Genomic DNA, 19,105 nt, shown 5'->3' on the forward strand with positions numbered 1-19,105 from the left:
ACATTTGCATTTGTGCCAATCAACTTCTAATTCACTTTTCATTAGCCCAGAGCCTAAGAGTCTAAAATTGGATTCCTGCTGACTAGCAGAAAAATGTTTCAAGGGAAAAATATTGAGCCAATTCCATGGAAAGTTTCATGAACACTTTGTAAGTAAAACTTGTTTAGACCAGTTTCAGGAACCAAGACCAGGAACACAACACACCAGGTATAATTAAGATGACGTGCTACAAAAGAACAGGGTAGATAACCTGTATGCACTGAACTGGGATTGCACACATCAGAGCATCCTTACCAAAACATGCGACAGAGGTCCCTGTGGTCAGGGAAGCTTTTGATCACTGAAACAAGTATCTGTGAAGGAGCCCAGCAAAGCTCTTGATGTATATCCCCTCAGATGTCATAGTTTTGTATTCCTTCATTTAATTATTGAGTCAAATAATGAGCACTGGTGGAAGGAAGGAAACTAATTTCCTGATATGTGGAAATTTTTTTCCCTCTAAGTAATCCAGTCTGGAGGAATTCTAAAAAGCATATGCTCAGGATAGTGATGAACATTATTCACAATGACATTTCAGACAGGCATTGATCTGCTGAGTATTTGGCATCGGGGAAGGGAACCTTGGAAAAAAGGCTACCGTCTTCAATTAGGAAGCTAAGGTACAGAGCAGAGAGCTGCTGCTGTGAGAAATCTAATGAACTTGTTTTTCCATTATCTGACAGATTGCAATATTTCTGGAAGACATGAGTGAAACAGTTTAAGTCAGAGGGTACACTGAGAGATTTAATGAGAACTATTTGGAGACAGAAAGAGGTCCAGTTCAAAGGAACTTTAGAAAATCTCTGATTTGAATTTGAGAAGGAAAGCATGTTCTGGCAGATTCTAGTTCTTTTTCAAAGAGAACTGGCATGAGATAAAGCGGTGGTTTTCCCAGCACAGAAGCAGCGACCCTGTTTAAGAGAGAGAAGTAGATGAGGAAGAAGACTTGTGCAGAATATTCTTCACCAGCTTCTGTTTTCAGATCCTGAATGAGAGGAACCGTGGAGCCCCCCTGCCCTCCCATGCCAAGTGGGTTATCTAAACTGTTATACATAATAATAAAGAGATAGAAGGCATACTGGGGCTTCCCAGATGGTGCTAGTGGTAAAGAACCTGCCTGACAGTGCAGGAGACATAAGAGACAAAGGTTTGATCTCTGGGTTGGAAGATCCCCTGGACAAGGGCATGGCAACCCACTCTAGTACTCGTGCCTGGAGAATCCCATGGACAGAGGGAACCGGTGGGCTACAGTCCATAGGGTTGCAAAGAGTTGGACAAAACTGAAGCGACTTAGCACACAGTGCAGATAACATACCACTGATGTTACATTAGCCCTTGCTATGCTATGCTAAGTCGCGTCAGTCAGTCGCGTCAGGGAGCCCACCAGGCTCCCTGTCCATGGGATTCTCCAGGCAAGAACACTGGAGTGGGTTGCCATTTCCTTCTCCAGTGCAGGAAAGTGAAAAGTGAAAGTGCAGTCGCTCAGTTGTGTCCGACTCTTTACGACCCCACGGACTGCAGCCTACCAGGCTCCTCCGTCCATGGGATTTTCCAGGCAAGAGTACTGGAGTGGGGTGCCAATGCCTTCTCCATTAGCCCTTAGGTTTTTAAAAAATGTATTAGAAAAGTTACCAAATAACCATTTTTCTCTTTGTGGGTATTGGCAATAAAATTGTGATAGTAAGAAACATTTCCTTATATAATGGAATCATCAGAGTTACTGTTTTTATGAGATTTACTTTTCGAGTACTGGGTACTGTTAAAAACCAGTGTGTCGTGTTTGGCTTCAGCAAAGGTTTTGATATGACCAAGCAAAATCTCAGTGATTTGAGCATTTTTACGGATAGTGGGGAAAACAGATTATACTAACACTTTTTAATCTTTTGTCCACCAGGACCCGTGAAAATGCCCTCATCACTGAGTGACCTAGCCCCATTGGTGTTTTGTCACAGGTGCTGGATCTGACACTTGCCAGGCAGAGAAGCTATGGGTTTGGTTAGATCCCCTGGGTACTGCTTGTATCTCCTCTCCTTCCTCTGCAGGAAGGTGTTACCATTGTGGCTAATGCCATAGATTTATCCATAGTTCATCTCTTCAGGTTAGAATACTACAGGCAGCATTTTTTCCCAGTCACAGAGCTTTTCTCTTGATTTTCACTCATCACTTAATTACTTTGAAATGAAAATCTAGGTAAAGAGCACAGATAAATTCTGAGATTCAGGGCCAGTGAGTTTAAACTTCTCATTAAAGTGCCACTGGAATCTAGATTATTAAGTGCATTTCTCTCCCAGGACGCAGCCCTGGCACTGTATTGTGCTTACCAGTGAGCTTTTAATTGTATTCAGTTGCATTCTTTAACTATCAGGGGAGCGACTTTGATATAAAAGTAAATCCTGCTGCATTTCATTGCAAAAGCTTGCTGATTAAGAGAACTTCAGCTTTTAAAATGGTCACCTCTAAATACAAATGGAAATGAGTTTCCCCCAAATTAGTCAGGATTCATAAACCTCTGTTACCTTTCAATTTTCCCACACCGAATAAATTTCTAATTTAATTTTCACTCCCTCGCAGCAATTTATAAATTTACCTTCTGAAGAGCAGTTTCAAAGGATTTCTTACAGCTCTGAATACTTCCTGTAACGTGCAGCTCTGTTAACTGTGCTCGGGCCACAGAGATGAACCAGGCTGGGTTTCCCAACCTTGGTACCACTGACGTTTTGGGTTAAGTGATTCTTTTTCTGTGGGCTCCATGGTACCTTATAGGATGTATAACTACTGACACCCTATGATCAAGACAATTTGACAATTGAGATAATCCAGAGTATCTTGGAGAAGGAACTGGCAACCCACTCCAGTATTCTTGCCTGGAAAATCCCATGGATAGAGGAGCCTGGAGGTAGTTCATGGGGTCGCAAAGAGTCAGATACGACTGAGCGACTAAACACAAAATGTCTCCAGACCTTACCATACATCCTTCAAAGGCAAAACTGCCCCTTGTTAGAGCCACTGTTATAGACACAGTCTAAAGGATCTTGCAATCTTGTGGCAGGGATATACATATAATTGTAATTCAAAGTAGATTAGAATAAGTGTCAGGAGGAAGGAGGAAAATTGATTGTCTCCTAACTGACGAACAGTAAACGGCTGCTCTCGCGTTAGCTCATTAAATCCTCACAACTGCCTTTGGAAGAGCATTGTACGTATTTTTGCAGAGGAGTGGTAAAACGGGCCTTGCTTTGCCTGAGTGAGTTCATTAAGTGGGGAACTTACAGCTGTGTTCAAGGAAGAGTCAGTCCTTTGATCTGATGGGTGTGTGTGGACCTCATGTTAGAACAAGGGAAATAAAAGCTGTGAAGGCAGATTAGGGCTATAATCAGAAGGCTTTGAGTATGAATCAGATTGCAATTCTGTGTCATTTTCTACACAATACACTTAAGGAGCGCCCTGTCTTCAACCAAAAATGTGTAAAATTTTTTGTGAAATACAAATCCTTCCTAATGTGATATATGTTGCTCCCTTTATAGCCTCACTTCTCACCACTCCTTGTCTCAGAACTGACACCAGTATGAAGCTGTTGGCAGTTTGCTGACATATATCAGATGGTTGCCCTCTGCTCTTTAACTCATTAACCCCTTCTACCAGCAAGGTGCCCGGCCCCTCTACACCTGCTCCCTTTCTTCCTGTCTCAGTCCTGCATCTTTGAGTAGTTCCGACTCATCCTTTAACACTGAACTGAAGTGTTGCCTCCCCAAAGAACTGGGAATCCATCCCCTGGGTAGATTGTAAGTGACAGGCTGGCATTTTTGGAGATAGACCTTGAGAAATGGGGGAGGGGGCTTTGAGAGGGAATAAGCAGAGGAAAGGTGAGAACACCTTCCCAGCAGAACTCAGAAAGCCTGTGGGATGATGTGGATTTCATTCAGGGAGAAGCAAGATGGCCCCAGTTCCGAGGAGTTTGGGTCATGTGAAGGGTAGTAATGGTGCCCAAAGCAAGAAACAGTGACCGACATTGTCGTAGTAGGTCTGAATACCTGGAATTAAAATAAAATTATTTTATTCCTTATTTAAAGATGGCTAGAATAACAATGGCTAGATACTGGTGATATTGTATTAATGCTGCTGCTGCTAAGTCGATTCAGTCATATCTGACTCTGTGCGACCTCATAGACGGCAGCCCACCAGGCTCCCCCATCCCTGGGATTCTCCAGCCAAAAACACTGGAGTGGGTTGCCATTTCCTTCTCCAATGCGTGAAAGTGAAGTCGCTCAGTCGTGTCTGACCCTCAGCGACCCTGTGGATTGCAGCCTACCAGTCTCCTCCGTCCATGGGATTTTCCAGGCAAGAGTACTAGAGTGGGGTGCCATTGCCTTTTCCGGTATTAATGCTAGGCAAACATATAATTATCCTCTTGTAGAAAACCAAAATCTTACAGTTGTCTTAGTCTTTGGCATTCAGAGCAGAGCCAAGCCTAAATATTTTTATTTTTATTCATCTATTCACCTTGACACATCTAATATGATTTGTTCACTTCTAATTCACCTTATAGGGAATTACATATCATCTTGATATCATTACTGGCTGAAAGGAAATTATACTTTCTCTCTATAACTAAATCAGATTAAAATTCTTTTTTGTATCAACAAACCAAATTATGACTCTGTGTCCCAGAAATTCACTTAGAAGCTAATAGGTAAGTAGAAACTAAAATCTTTGGTAAGTATTTTAAAAGATTTAATTATAATAATTGAAAATTTAACAACTTTAGTGTTTCAAATATTATATTTTGGACTTTTTATTTTCAGGAAGTTGTACTAGATGTACTTTTTCCTAAGCCTCCCCTTAAGTAGAGCTGAAAACCCCGGACATTATATATATGTGTGTGCTTAGTCACTCAGTCACGTCCAACTCTTTGTGACCCCATGGACTGTAGTCTGCAAGGCTCCTCTGTCCATGGAATTTCCCAGGCAGGAATAGTGGAGTGAGTTGCCATTTCCTCCTCCAGGGGATCTTTCTGACCCAGGGATTGAAACCATGTCTCCTGTGGCTCCTGCATTGGCAGGCAGATTCTTTTCCATTGAACCACCTGGGAAGCCATATATATAAATATATAAAACACATGTAGGAAGGCTCTGAAAGGTGGAAAGAAGGTAGACTGACTAGGAATCTTGGGACCCAAGGAAGGACATGGGAGTGAATATCCTACTTTTCTTTTGTCTCATGTATACCGCGCTTGGAGCTGAAGAAGCCCACAGCCCAGAAATGCCAATGGACACACATAGTAAAAAAGCCCCAACAGAAGCCTGCTGTCTGACCAAAGGACCAGGGAAGGGAAAGCCTAGCAAGACAAAAAAAATTAAAGACAATAATTTTTGGCGTCAAAAGGAGTCGGACACGACTGAGCGACTGAACTGAACTGAACTGAATAGCCCTTCTTTAACTAACAACACAGAAAAAACTATAGCCCCACTGCCCAACCACAGCAGCAAAGAGTGGGGAGCCGAGTCCTCGCCTCTGTCTAGGCTGTGATGTCTGAGAAGTCAGAAAGGGAGCCTGGACTTGCATTCCTTCCAGGAAGGAGGAAATCTCCCTCTGTAGTGTCTGCAGAGATCACAGAGGGAGTCTGGACTTCTGGCCTCTCTCTGGAGCAAGGAGCACCATTCGCTTCCCAACTGTGCCTTGTCAGAGGTGGCTTAGTGGGTAATCAGGTCTTTCACCAGTGCCCAGCAGCAGGGAGGTCAATCCCCTGCCCCGTGGTGTCAGATGAAGCTGACTGGGAGCAGTAACAAGGCCCTCCTACCCTTCCTAGCTATGGAGGTACCAGTGAAGGCTGAGTGGAAAGGAGCTTCCGCTATCTCCAAGCCTTAATGAGAAGCCCTTCCTCTCTTGAGTTTCAGTTGAGTTTGAGTGGGGAAGCTGGACTTCTAACCCCTACTTAGAAGTAATGAGTCGGTTGGTATCTCTCCTTCTCCTGCCAAAGTAGCACCAGAGAAAACCAGCTGATCAGAAGGTTTAAGAAAGAAAGATACAGTCTCATAATGTAATACCCAAATGCCCATGTTTCAATCCAAAATACCTCACTATAGCAATAAGGATAATGTTCTCAACATGAATGAAAACAGGCGACGGATGGAAGCTAACACAGTGTGACAGAAATGTTAGAATTATCTGGCAGACATTTTAGAGCAAAAAAAGAAAATGCTTGAATAAGAAATTATGAACACACTTGAATGAAAAAAAAAATGTCAGCAAAGAAATAGAAGGTGTAAAGAAGACCCAGATTGAAAATATAGAACTGAAAAAAAGGAAATATCCAAAATTAAGCTCAGCTGCAGAATGGAGGAGACAGAACTAAAAAAGTGAGCTTGAAGATAGAACAATAGAAATTACCCAATGTTAAAACAAGAGAGAAAAACAGTAGACTAAAAAAAATGGACACAGCCTCATACAGCCATGAGACTGTTAAAAAAAAAAAAAATCTAACATTTGTATCATTGGAGTTCTGAAAGGAAAGAAAAAAAAAAAAAAACCACTACTGAAAAAGTGCTTGAAGAAATAGTGACTGCAAATTTCCCAAATTTGACTTACATAGTCAAGAAGCTGATTGAAGCCCAAATAGGAAAAACCCACAGAAATTCATACCAAGATACACGATGGTCAAAATTTAGAAAACCAACTATAGAAATCTTGGAAGAGGGAAAATGGAAATATTTATGTATAGCTACTTTGGAAAACAGTTTGCAGTTTTCTTAAAAAAAAAAAACTAAAATGCAACTATAGTATAACCCAGCAACATACTCCTGGCCATTTATGCCAGAGAAAGGAAGATGTGTTCACACAATAAACTGTACATGAAAGCGTATAGCAGCTTTATCCATAATAGTCCCAACCTGGATGCAATCCCGATGTTCTTCATAGAATGAATTGGCATATCTGTATTATAGAATACTACTTAGCAATGCAAGAAAGGGACTTGTACATGCATCGATCGACCTTCATAGAATTTAGCTGAATGATAAAAGTTAATTCCAAAAGTTATATCCTGTATGATTCCATATAAATAACATTCTGACATGACAGAATCAGAGAAATGGAAAATAGTGGTTGCCAGGACTAAGGAAGGTGGCATGTCACAGGGAAGTGGATGTGACCATAAAAAGGCAGCAGGAGGGATCCTTGACTGTACCAACGTCAGCATCCCGATCGTGCTGTTGTACTTTATTTTTGCAAGTGTTACTATTGGGCTAAAGGGTACATAAGACCTCTCTGTATTATTTCATAGAGTTGCATTATGTATTTCACTATTATTTTGCAATATTTCACCACTGTTTTCTATGTATTTCTACAATTATTTCACAAAAAAGATTAATTTAAAAATACTACATTCTAGCTAACTGTCATTTATGTTAAAAGACCTTTTGTATTATAATTTCTAAATTTACAAATGTATTTAAACAAGGTGGATGTACTTGTTTTCTTAAGTACAATGACACATTTTAATTCTGATCTCTTAGATCAACATAGAAGTTCACAATAGTTATTCATACTGATACAATATGGAATTATTATTCCACACTCGTTTTTTAGACTGGGAGTGGAGATGGGGGTAGCAAACAGTATTTTTTTTTTTTTTTTTGTATTTGCAATTATCTCATTCTCGACTAGTTTTGTGTTTCATTTAAATTAAATAATCAATTTTTGTTCTGAATTATAACTCAGATGTTATAAGCCCATGCTTTTGGTTCAGACATGACTTTGAACTGAAAGATATTATGCCCTCACAAAATATACCTTTAAGTTGCAAATCATTTTACTTCTTTGCATCTTATTCCATTTAGGTATTTTGAGATTGCTTTAGCAAAGTATCCTAAAATAATATGATTAATACCAGTGTCATTAATGAAGGTCTTTCATATGAAATATTTTTTATGTGGACTGGTGTATCATTTCAGCTGTCCACCAGATTATTCTTATCCTAAACTATTCCAGTGGTTGTGCTATTAAGCAGCACACTGCAGATTTTCTTTGCTACAAATAATCCAGGTGCAGTTACCAACCTACAGTAACTCGCAAAGGATTGCCTTTAGGGCTATTGTGAAAGTTCACAGCCTACTGAGTCAGAAAAGCTTTCCAGAGGATCAGAAACATATCTTAATACCAGCCTTTAGGTATTGTGCTGCATCACCAAGCATGACTGTATTAAACACTTTTTAAAAGATTAAATAAAAGTAGACATACATGCAAACTTGCATTATCTACTTAAGGCTGGGAAATGGACTGAACCAAATGCCAACGCTAGCTTAACCAATAACTCCTGTTCTAAATTGGCCTCTGGAGACTGGTAGATTTCTTCAGGCCAATGTTACCAAAAGGTTACCCGAGTTCAAATGAGTCTAATGTATTAGTAAAGTTGGAAGAGCAGGCGATTCTTGGGCAGGGTAAAAGACCACTAATAAAACTCAAATGTCATCATGGCTAATACCTCTCTCAAACTTTAAGTATCACATTAGTTTAAAAACTGTATTGAGAGCAGTAGTTCATCCATTCTGTATATCTGCTAGTTGGGTGTTGCGTGTTAGTCACTCAGTCGTGTCTGTCTCTTTGCGATCCCGAGGACCATAGTCCGTCAGGCTCCTCTGTTCATGCAACTCTCTAGGTGAGAATACTGGAGTGGGTTGCCATTCCCTTCTCCAGGGGATCTTCCCAACCCAGGGATCGAACCTGCGTCTTCTGCATTGGAGGCAAATTCTTTACCGTGGAGCCCACAGGGAAGCCCATCTGCTAGTTGGGAGGAGATCAAAGAAATGGCTGGTCTAGTGCAATAGAACTGCCACAACATACCTTTAGTTTTTGAAAGAGGACCCATAGTAGGAGTTTGTAACCAAAACTGTTCATTGAAAATAACTGGCATTAGATTATACACCTAAAACTAATACAATGTTATGTGTCAATTGCATCTCAATTTTTAAAAAAGAAAATGATTGGAAAATGCAAAAGGCAGTCTATCAATAGCCCTCTACTATTTTGATAATGAAACTAAGTTTAAGATTGTATACATGTCACATGTACTAGGGACCCTGATTTATTTACAGTGAAGCATTTGAGAAAGTACAGTGTTGCAGTGTCCTATGAAATGTAAAAAATCGATACTGTCCAGCTGCAACTTTGAACAAAAGAAGTACGTAATGCTTTTGTGAGCAAATGGTACAAACAGCATCATTTTTTGCTCGGAGGTAATAGGGGGAACCTAAAGCAAAATTAATTGTACAATAAGTTCAGTTCAGTTCAGTTCAGTTGCTCAGTCGTGTCTGACTCTTTGCGACCCCATGAATTGTAGCACGCCAGGCCTCCCTGTCCATCATCAACTCCTGGAGTTCACTCAAACTCACGTCCATCGAGTCGGTGATGCCATCCAGCCATCTCATCCTCTGACGTCCCATTCTCCTCCTGTCCCCAATCCCTCCCAGCATCAGAGTCTTTTCCAATGAGTCAACTCTTCGCATGAGGTGGCCAAAGTACTGGAGTTTCAGCTTTAGCATCATTCCTTCCAAAGAAATCCCAGGGCTGATCCAACCAGTCCTTCAGAATGGACTGGTTGGATCTCCTTGCAGTCCAAGGGACTCTCAAGAGTCTTCTCCAACACCACAGTTCAAAAGCATCAATTCTTCGGCATTAGACATGTGTAAAAATAAATTAGCTCATCTTAGGTTATGTCAGCATTAGCAGACAAGGATAAAGGTGTTCAGTGTGTTTCACTGAAGGAAGTGTGCTGTTCCAGAGAGGACAGTGGGAGTATAAGGCCAGATTCTTCTGAAGAGACTAGGAGAATTGTACTGAAATAGTAGTTGCAAAAATGACCTGTTTGTTAAAAAAGGTGCTCAAACCATATTAACATTTCTTTTTCAGAGGTGCTAGGTTAGAAGATAAGGGAAACGTAGAATATATAATGTACTTGGGGCTTCAGCACACGTCATACCATGATATTTCAAGAAATGGTGAATAAGATGACGTCATGAGACTACATATATGTAAATGTATAGGATGTACATGAGGACTATACCCCGGATCTGTATCTGGTTAAAGACCCGGACTCTGAAAAGAACCATGATGAAGAGATCAGTTTAGAATTGGAGGGCAGTTTCAGTAGCATGCTTCAGGTGTTTCCCCTTAAGTCTTAGTCTGTATGTCATTTAAAAATTCTTGAGAAAGAACAACAATGATGTAGTGATCAAATCCTGTAATTACATGCAGCGTTCCTAAACTAGTGGTGTGGTCCTTGGCTAGATGAAGGGAATACTGTGTAAACAAAGTATTTTTACAAACAAAGTATGTTTTACATCTCCTATGTCAAACAAGGGAGGTGAATAGCCCTACTTCCTTCTGGTCTCATCGGTCAGAATACTGACAGTGTTTGATGCTGGTACCACAGCTGAAGGGAGATACTCAACCGAATGGTACCCACACTGTGAAGCGAGACAGTGGAGTGAGAGACGATGAGTCAACTTTCTGGCTCATAGAAAGGTCTCTGTGAACATTGTTGAGGAGGAGGAGGAGGACAGAGAATTTCCCGTGTAATTTGATGGTGGACTGTTTTCTGGGGCCATCACTGAAAACCACATGATCTCTGTGATCACTTCCTGTCAGAGATTTTAAAAATAATTAGTGAATAAATTATCACTGTTTAGAAATGAAAATTTGGAAATGGTAGGCCCATTACCTATGTTTTCTGTAAGCAAAACATTTCTGTGTAATTAACATTTAACAAAGAGCAAAGTGAGCACCTCTGCCCATTACTTTAGTAAATAATCTGTTTCTGTGCATTAAAGTAGCTGTGATGAAATACTGTAGGCCATTTAATATTTGGGAGGTGGTGAGTAAGACATTATTTTTGGTCTCTAAGATTCTGTCTGGTTCACATTTCTAGGAGAATCTAAGATCCTTACAACAAGATCACTGCATACGTGTTGGCACAAGGCCTCTGCTTAGGCAGAAGTCATTCCTTCCAATTTCATCTGAGAATACTAAGGAGATTGGACTTCACGAGAGACCTTTCTGGTCTCTCTCCAGTTATCATCTTCCAGGCTAGAACTTGATTTCCATTTAACTGTTTCTTTACAGAATCAGGAGCTGAGTCAAGAAATATAGCTGGGACTCATAAATCTCACGGAGAAGCCAATGGCAACCCACTCTAGTACTCTTGTCTGGAAAATCCCACGGACGGAGGAGTCTGGTAGGCTGCAGTCCATGGGGTCGCAAAGAGTCAGACGAGACTGAGAGACTTCACTTTCACTTCTCACTTTCATGCATTGGAGAAGGAAATGGCAACCCACTCCAGTGTTCTTGCCAGGAGAATCCCAGGGACGGGGGAGCCTTGTGGGCTGCCATCTATGGGGTTGCACAGAATCGGACACGACTAAAGCGACTTAGAAGCAGTAGCAGCAGAAATCTCACTGGGCAAAAAAAAAAAAAAAAAAAAATCTCACTGGGCACACTACAAGCTTGACCTCTCACTCCTTGCTGGCTCTGTTGAGTCAGCTGGAATGTCCCCATGGCTTGGAGGCACACGCTGTCCTCTCATAGCCCAGCATCTCAGCCCAGGCTGACTGGTTACGTGGTAGGAGGGGAGAAAAGGTTAACGTTGTCCAACTTCGACTTTGCGTGAAGCGTTTCTTCTTTTGGAAGATAATGAGTATCAGAAAAAGTGTTAAATGACAAACTTACTATTATAAGAAAATTACTGACTAACATCGTATAAAAATAATGTCAACAAGAAGAGTGCTCTCATTATACTAAAAAAGAAAAAAAAAATGAAATAAAAAGGAAACAGGGCATACCAGCTAGAGAGAAGAGTTGCTTCAGAATGTTACAGTAAACTTAGCTGTATTTTTTAAGGTTTTGAAAAATGGTTAAATAGGAAGCTTAGAGCAATCAGTGGCTTGACCATGACATCTGTGGGAATAAGCCTTATGCTTTATGAAAAGGTATTTTATGTAGCATTCAATGAAGCTTGCTTTTGAAGCAGAGTACTTGTTGTAACATGTGGCTGAGGAAGATGAATGGGAAAGAAGGTAGTAACAGAAAAAGAACCCCCAAGGGGAATAAGATATGGATTGTGGAAGACACAAATTTGAAGACCAGTTCTTCCCAAAGCAATTTTAAAAAGCACAAAACTGAATTAAAGTGTCATTTAAAAGACCCGTCAGCTCTTCCTTGGCTAGCAGAGTAATCTAGTTGGATTGAATAACTTCAGAGTCAGAACTTGGCTATGATTGGTGTTCTTCATTGTTCTCTCTTCCTTTCTATCTGAGTTACCTTCTTCAACATAAATCCTAGATTACCTTCTTTCTGCCGAACACGTAGCCAGTATGAGGGTGAAAGATACTGAAGATGATCCTTCAGAATAGAAGGGTTTCATTCATTAATGGTAATACAGTTGGTACCACTTGGGAATATATAAACTAGGAAAAATGACAACTGTATTAGTATGTTTTACTTCTTCATTTTTCAGTGTTTAAATTTCAAACAACCAATCATCTAACAAGCCCCTCATGTCCTGGGAGATAGAAAAGGAAAGGCTAGTGATTACTATTCACAGCAATAGCTAACATTGTTGAAGTGTTCACTATATTCTGGGCATATGTTCACATCTTTATAGCTATTGTCTTATCTGTTCTTTCCAGAACCAAGGAGAGATTTTCCTATCATTACCCATAATTTACAAAGAGAAAGCTGAGGCCTGGGGGAAATTAAATAATGCTTCAAGATTAAGAGATAGTAAGGAGAGGACTTGAATCCAGGTCTGCAGCTGCTGCTGCTGCTAAGTTGCTTCAGTCGTGTCCGACTCTGTGCGACCCCATAGACGGCAGCCCACCAGGCTCCCCCGTCCCTGGGATTCTCCAGGCAAGAACACTGGAGTGGGTTGCCATTTCCTTCTCCAATGCATGACAGTGAAAAGTGAAAGTGAAGTTGCTCAGTCATGTCCGACTCTTCGAGACCCCATGAAGTGCAGCCCACCAGGCTCCCCCGTCCATGAGATTTTCCAGGCAAGAGCCCTGGAGTGGGGTGCCATCGCCTTCTCCGTGAATCCAGGTCTATAAACCTGAAATACGATGTTTGTCACTTTTACATGGTATTTTTAATTTACCCAGTAGGCAAAACTGACTCCTCTCACGCAAGGGGAACATAAGATTCCAAAACTCTGAGTGAATTCATATTCAGAAAAATCCTAAAATTAAGTTCACCTACTTTTCCAAGTTGGAAATTTAAACATAGAGGATAATATTGAGCTTTGGACTAATGGAGGTTGGAAATCAGCAAGAATAAAACTGGCTCAGCTACCAGACAAACCACAGAGGAGTTAATGCCACTCGTGGGGAGCCTGGGGGTGTGTAGGAGAACTGGAATGTTCCTCCCACTTGTTTAATTACTATTTCAGTTCTCTTTCAGTAATTCCAACTCATCATGATTTTCTAGTCCTCAGAATTGTTTATAGATGATTCTACACACTGGGGCTTCCTTGATAGCTCAGTTGGTAAAGAATCTGCCTACAATGCAGGAGACCGCAGTTCGATTCCGGGGTCAGGAAGATCCTCTGGAGAAGGGATAGGCTACCCATTCCAGTATTGTTGGGCTTCCCTTGTGGCTCAGCTGGTAAAGAATCTACCTGCAATGCGGGAGACCTGGGTTCAATCCCTGGGTTGGGAAGATCCCCTGGAGAAGAGAAAGGCTACACACTCCAGTACTCCGGCCTGAGAATTTCATGGACTGTACTGTACATGACACGGGGTCGCAAAATTTGGACACGACTGAGTGACTTTCACTTTCTATACACCAGAGTGGGCTTCTTATATTAGAATCTATTGGTGAGCCACTAATTACCATCAGTTTACTGCTGGTGAGCAAGGCAAGTGTCACATTACATGAATAGTCCTAGGGGCCATATGGTTCTAAGAGCCTGAAAATCTAATCAGTGGCTTTCCTTGCTCATATGATAAAAATCAATACCAGACATTCAAGAACTTGCCTTGTTTGGTTCAAGCTTATCCTTCCAGGACCAACTCTTATGGCTTCCCTTTACCTCTCCATATTAAATCTCCAAGCAATTACCCCTGTCTATATGACATACTGTTTGATACCTTCATGCTTTTAAATATGGCATTTCTCTAGCCAAGAAATGAAATTTACCACCATATAGTGAGCGTCTATATGTAGCATGGGTTACTTCAAGACTACTTTTCAGAGAAGTGTTTCCTAAATGTCCAAAGGGCACAGATAGGTACTTTCTGCTCTATACTCATATAGCACCGTGTTAAATACCTTTATTATACAACTTCATTCATCTTATTGTAATTCTTTTTTTTTCTTTTGCCTATTAACTCTTAAACTCAGCTATGAGGATTCTCAAGACCACCCAAGAATATGTTTCTGATCCTAGAAAGTTCCCTCTTGCCCCTTTCTTATCATCATTTCTCCCAATCCCACCTCACTTACTAGGCAACCACTGTTTGGAACTTAGTAACCATATAATGGGGCTTCTCTGGTGGCTCAGATGGTAAAGAGTGTGCCTGCAATGCAGTAGACCTGGGTTTGGTCCCTGAGTCGGGTCGATTCCCTGGAGAAGGGAATAGCTACCCACTCCAGTAATCTTGCCTGAAGAATCCCATGGACAGAGGAACCTGGTGGACTACAGTCCATGGGGTTGCAAAGAGTCAGACAAGACTGAGCAACTAAGCACACATGCGACCATATAATAATTTTGCAGAGTCTTCATACACAAGGCAGTGGCACCCCACTCCAGTACTCCTGCCTGGCAACTCCCATGGACGGAGGAGCCTGGTGGGCTGCAGTCCATGGGGTTGCGAAGAGTCAGACACGACTGAGCGACTTCACTTTCAGTTTTTACTTTCATGCATTGGGGAAGGAAATGGCAACCCACTCCAGTGTTCTTGCCTGGAGAATCCCAGGGACGGGGGAGCCTGGTGGGCTGCCGTCCATTGGGTCGCACAGAGTCGGACACGACTGAAGCGACTTAGCAGCAGCAGCAGCATACACAAAGCAGAACCATACAGCTTTGTATATGGCTTCTTCCATTTATCATGCTATTTTTGAGATTAATCCCAAGATATTGCATACATCTATAATTTAATCTGTTTTATTTTCAACTGGCATTCACTTGTATGAATATTCATATATCAGTTAACTTTAGCTACATAACAAACCACCCCAAAATTTAGGGTTTGAAACAGCAACCGTTCATTTTTTGCCCATTGTCCTGTGGTTTGGCAATTTGGGCTGAGTTCAGATGGGCAGTTCTTTTGCTAGACTTGGTTGAGTTCACGCTTGCATCTGTAGTTGATTGTCAATCATCTAGGCTGCTCTTTTCCTCAGGGTTGGCTGATTATTAGTTGAGGTGATGAGGACAAATGTACCACTTACTTGTGGTCTCACATATTTAATCATCTATCAGGGAAATCTGGCTTGTGCAAACTGATGTGGCAGATTCCCAGAGCAGTAATAATAGGTTGAAATTTTCAGATCTCTGTTTGTATTATTTTTGCTATCATCCCAGTGTCAAAATGAATGGGTTGCCATTATAGCAAAAATCTCCCATGATACCCCAATTTATTTATCTATTAATCTGTTGAGGGAAACTCTAGTTGCCTCCAGACTTGGGGTGCTATGAATTAAGCTACCCTAAACATTTTCTGGAGAAGGCAATGGCACCCCACTCCAGTACTCTTGCCTGGAAAATCCCATGGACGGAGGAGCCTGGTGCGCTGCAGTCCATGGGGTCGCTACGAGTCGTACACCACTGAGTGACTTCACTTTCACTTTTCACTTTCATGCATTGGAAAAGGAAATGGCAACCCACTCCAGTGTTCTTGCCTGGAGAATCCCAGGGACGGGGGAGCCTGTTGGGCTTCCGTCTATGGGGTCACACAGAGTCAGACACGACTGAAGCAACTTAGCAGCAGCAGCAGCAGCAAACATTTTCTACAGATATTTTTGTGAAGCTGTATTTTCCTTTATCTTAAAGTGATACCAACTAGTGGAATTGCTTGGTCATTGCAGGGTAGGAGCTTGGCTGAATGGAAGTGGTCTGGGTCTCTGGAAATAATTAGCAGAGAGAACAAACTGTGGATTCTTCAAGAATGTAGATTGTTAGTACCAACTTTTGTCTTTACTTTTTGGTATGTTTGTGCAATGTGATCATCTTCTCGGTATCTGATTATACCCTAAACTTCAGTGAAGTTTTGTTATGCATTCTTACATTGGAAGTCTTTTGGGGAACTAAAGGAATCAAGGTGACAATGTACAAAGATGAGATATAAGGAGACAATTGAGAATTCAGTTAAAAGAGTGGAGTAATGGTGTCAAGAAAGACCCCAACATTCTCCCAGTGGTACTTCTGAATACATTGTGTATGGAGTAGAAGTTTGGACTACCTTTTAATCCTGAAGAACAAGTTGATTCTATTAGATGGAAGGCTTTTATTGGCAAATGAATAAGCATAATGCCTAGCACTTAGCACTCAAAAATTAACTAGTTTCTATTTCCATTTAGTTCCAATTCTGTATCTTGGGCTAAGTCAAATAATTATACTTTAGGGTTTCCTGATTAAATAGTGACAAGAAATTATGTTTTGTATAGGTTACAAGTCAATATGAAGATAAATAAAGTCATAACTATGAATGTACTTTGAGTTCCTAGGAGAAATATTCTATGCTTTAATCATTCACATCATCTCTAGATGTTCGTCAGACTCAGATTATATTCAACCATCCTCCTCAAGAAGGAAGGAGGTCTTTTTATTTCTTTTTTGTCCCCAGATGTATTGATTGTCTCAAGTGGTTTCTCTTTCTGCTTCCTACCTTTTTTAACTTTAAGGATGCACAAGTTGAGAATTGTCAGCTAGTTTAGGGATTTTTATGTTTTCATAAAAATGTTATTTATGTTTTTGATTTTTATGATTTTCAACTTCTAAAATTGAAGATTTAACATAAGCATTAGAATGTTTATCTTACATAAATTTTACAAGTCCTTAAAAGATATTTATTCTTGGTAAATATCATTCATATTTCTGAGCTTGGAGTTTTCCTATTAATTTCTTATCAAACTAATTTTATCTGTATTACAGGTTCTTATTTTCTCCCTCTAATTATTATGTTATTAAAGTTTTCTCATTATACACTTGTCAAAAATTATCAAAGAGAGTACAGCATTGATGACTCCATTAAAGAAATAAGGGGAGAGTAAACAAAAGAGGAGAAAAAAGAATTTGATAAGTTTGTAAAGATATGAAAAAAAAAAGACTGCTGAGAATGGCCCTCATGCAAGGATTTTTTAAAAAAATTAGTATTTACAAATTATGATCCAAATGCTGTAAGAACCATGTTTTTGTTTCTTTAATTCAGCATATTCATATTTATACTGACTTGTTTTTCTTGCTCCTAATCTGGGAAAGTATACTTTTCATTCCATTATATTATTTACCATACTTGAGAATGCACAAAGGACCATGCTCTTCATCGCCGCAGCATCCGCTCAAAGGGAGAGCGAGCTGTCTGCTTTTTCCTTTCTTTAAAGATGTTGTCATTATCAGTTCTCCCAGAAAAGTGAAGCTTGGTGACAATCTATCTTTTCATTTTACCTTAATGACTTAAAAACTGTTGAAACCTTACTGCTGAAAGTTGTTGCTGTGCGTGCGTGTACGTGTGTGCGTGTGCATGTGTATATGAATGTAGGTCTTAAGAGAGCAAGAAATACTGAGTAAGTGATGGCATTCCATTGGTTTTCATGGTCAAGTTGGTCCCCATCTGCTTCTGCAGATCAATTTTCTAAAATTCAGACAAGTCTAAGATTTTTTCTACTCCTGATTTCCCCCTCCAGTTCTTAAGTCCCCATCTAGAATTTGTTTGTGACTAAGTGTGCTTCCTTCTAAATCCCCTTGTTCAGATAGCTGATTCCGAACTATCTGCAACTTCATCGTTCCAGTATATGACACTCCATCTTACAGCTTCCTGAAAAGCAGGTAGACTTTGCTGTTCCTCATGTCTGATGAACATATTCAATCTGAGAATATTAGAAAATAATAAAATCAGCATTTTACTATGCTCATACACAAACTCTTTTATTCCTCACAGTCTTCTTGTGAGGTATAGGTATAATTATATTCTCTTTGTAGATGAGGATTTGGGGTTATAGAGAAGTTAAATGACTGCTTTGAAGTCACCTGCTATCAAGCTGTGGGGCTGGGATTTTTAATCCGGGTAGGCTGGCTCTAGAATACATGTTCTTCACCACTATTCTACACTGCCATTTCCTGCTAGGACCCTAAAAACTGCATTCTTCTTGGCCCTATGCGTTTTTGGAATGCCTGTTTTATGTATGAAGATGTGTCCCTTGAAATGCAGCTAGTTAGGAAAGTAAGCATAAATAAGTATCAAAAAGCATTACTTTCACCCTAGTCTTTAAAATTTATTTCTTAAAAACCCAAAGTAAAGGGAAGACATTTTATTATATTTAAATCCTTAGGCAATTAGAAAATCTGATTGCATGGTAATATAGTTCATTGATTACATTTTATTTTACAGAGGTAAAAATATCAGGCTCAAATGAACTATTTCTATTTCTTAATCACAATTAATAGACTAAACACTTAAGCCTCTAACCTAAGTTGCCTATCTACATGTAAGATGAAATAAACTGTAATGAAGATGAAATATAGAACCCAGCAGTAGAAAAAAGGAAACTCCTAAATTTTCTAAAGTCCCTTGAACTGCAAGGAGATCCAACCAGTCAATCCTAAAGGAAATCAGTCTTGAATATTCATTGGAAGGACTGATGCTGAAGCTGAAACTCTAATACTTTGGCCACCTGATGAGAAGAACTGACTCATCGGAAAAGTCCCTGATGCTAGGAAAGATTGAAGGCTGGAGGAAAAGGGGACAGCAGAGGATGAGATGGTTGGATGGCATCACCTGACTTGATGGACATGAGTTTGAGTAAGCTCCGGAAGTTGGCAATGAACAGGGAAGCCTGGTGTACTGCAGTCCATGGGGTCACAAAG

At 40.3% G+C, this 19,105-nt stretch overlaps 1 protein-coding gene across 1 annotated transcript in view; it reads right to left on the bottom strand.

Annotated features, from left to right (window-relative positions):
- NKAIN2 (Na+/K+ transporting ATPase interacting 2) overlaps positions 1–19,105 on the bottom strand; it is a 622,544-nt gene that overhangs the window by 20,117 nt on the left and 583,322 nt on the right. The gene's annotated exons all lie outside the window — the stretch shown is intronic.

Source organism: Bison bison, unplaced genomic scaffold (genome assembly GCF_000754665.1).
Source record: "Bison bison bison isolate TAMUID 2011002044 unplaced genomic scaffold, Bison_UMD1.0 scf7180017864473, whole genome shotgun sequence".
Classification (NCBI taxonomy): Eukaryota; Metazoa; Chordata; class Mammalia; order Artiodactyla; family Bovidae; genus Bison; species Bison bison.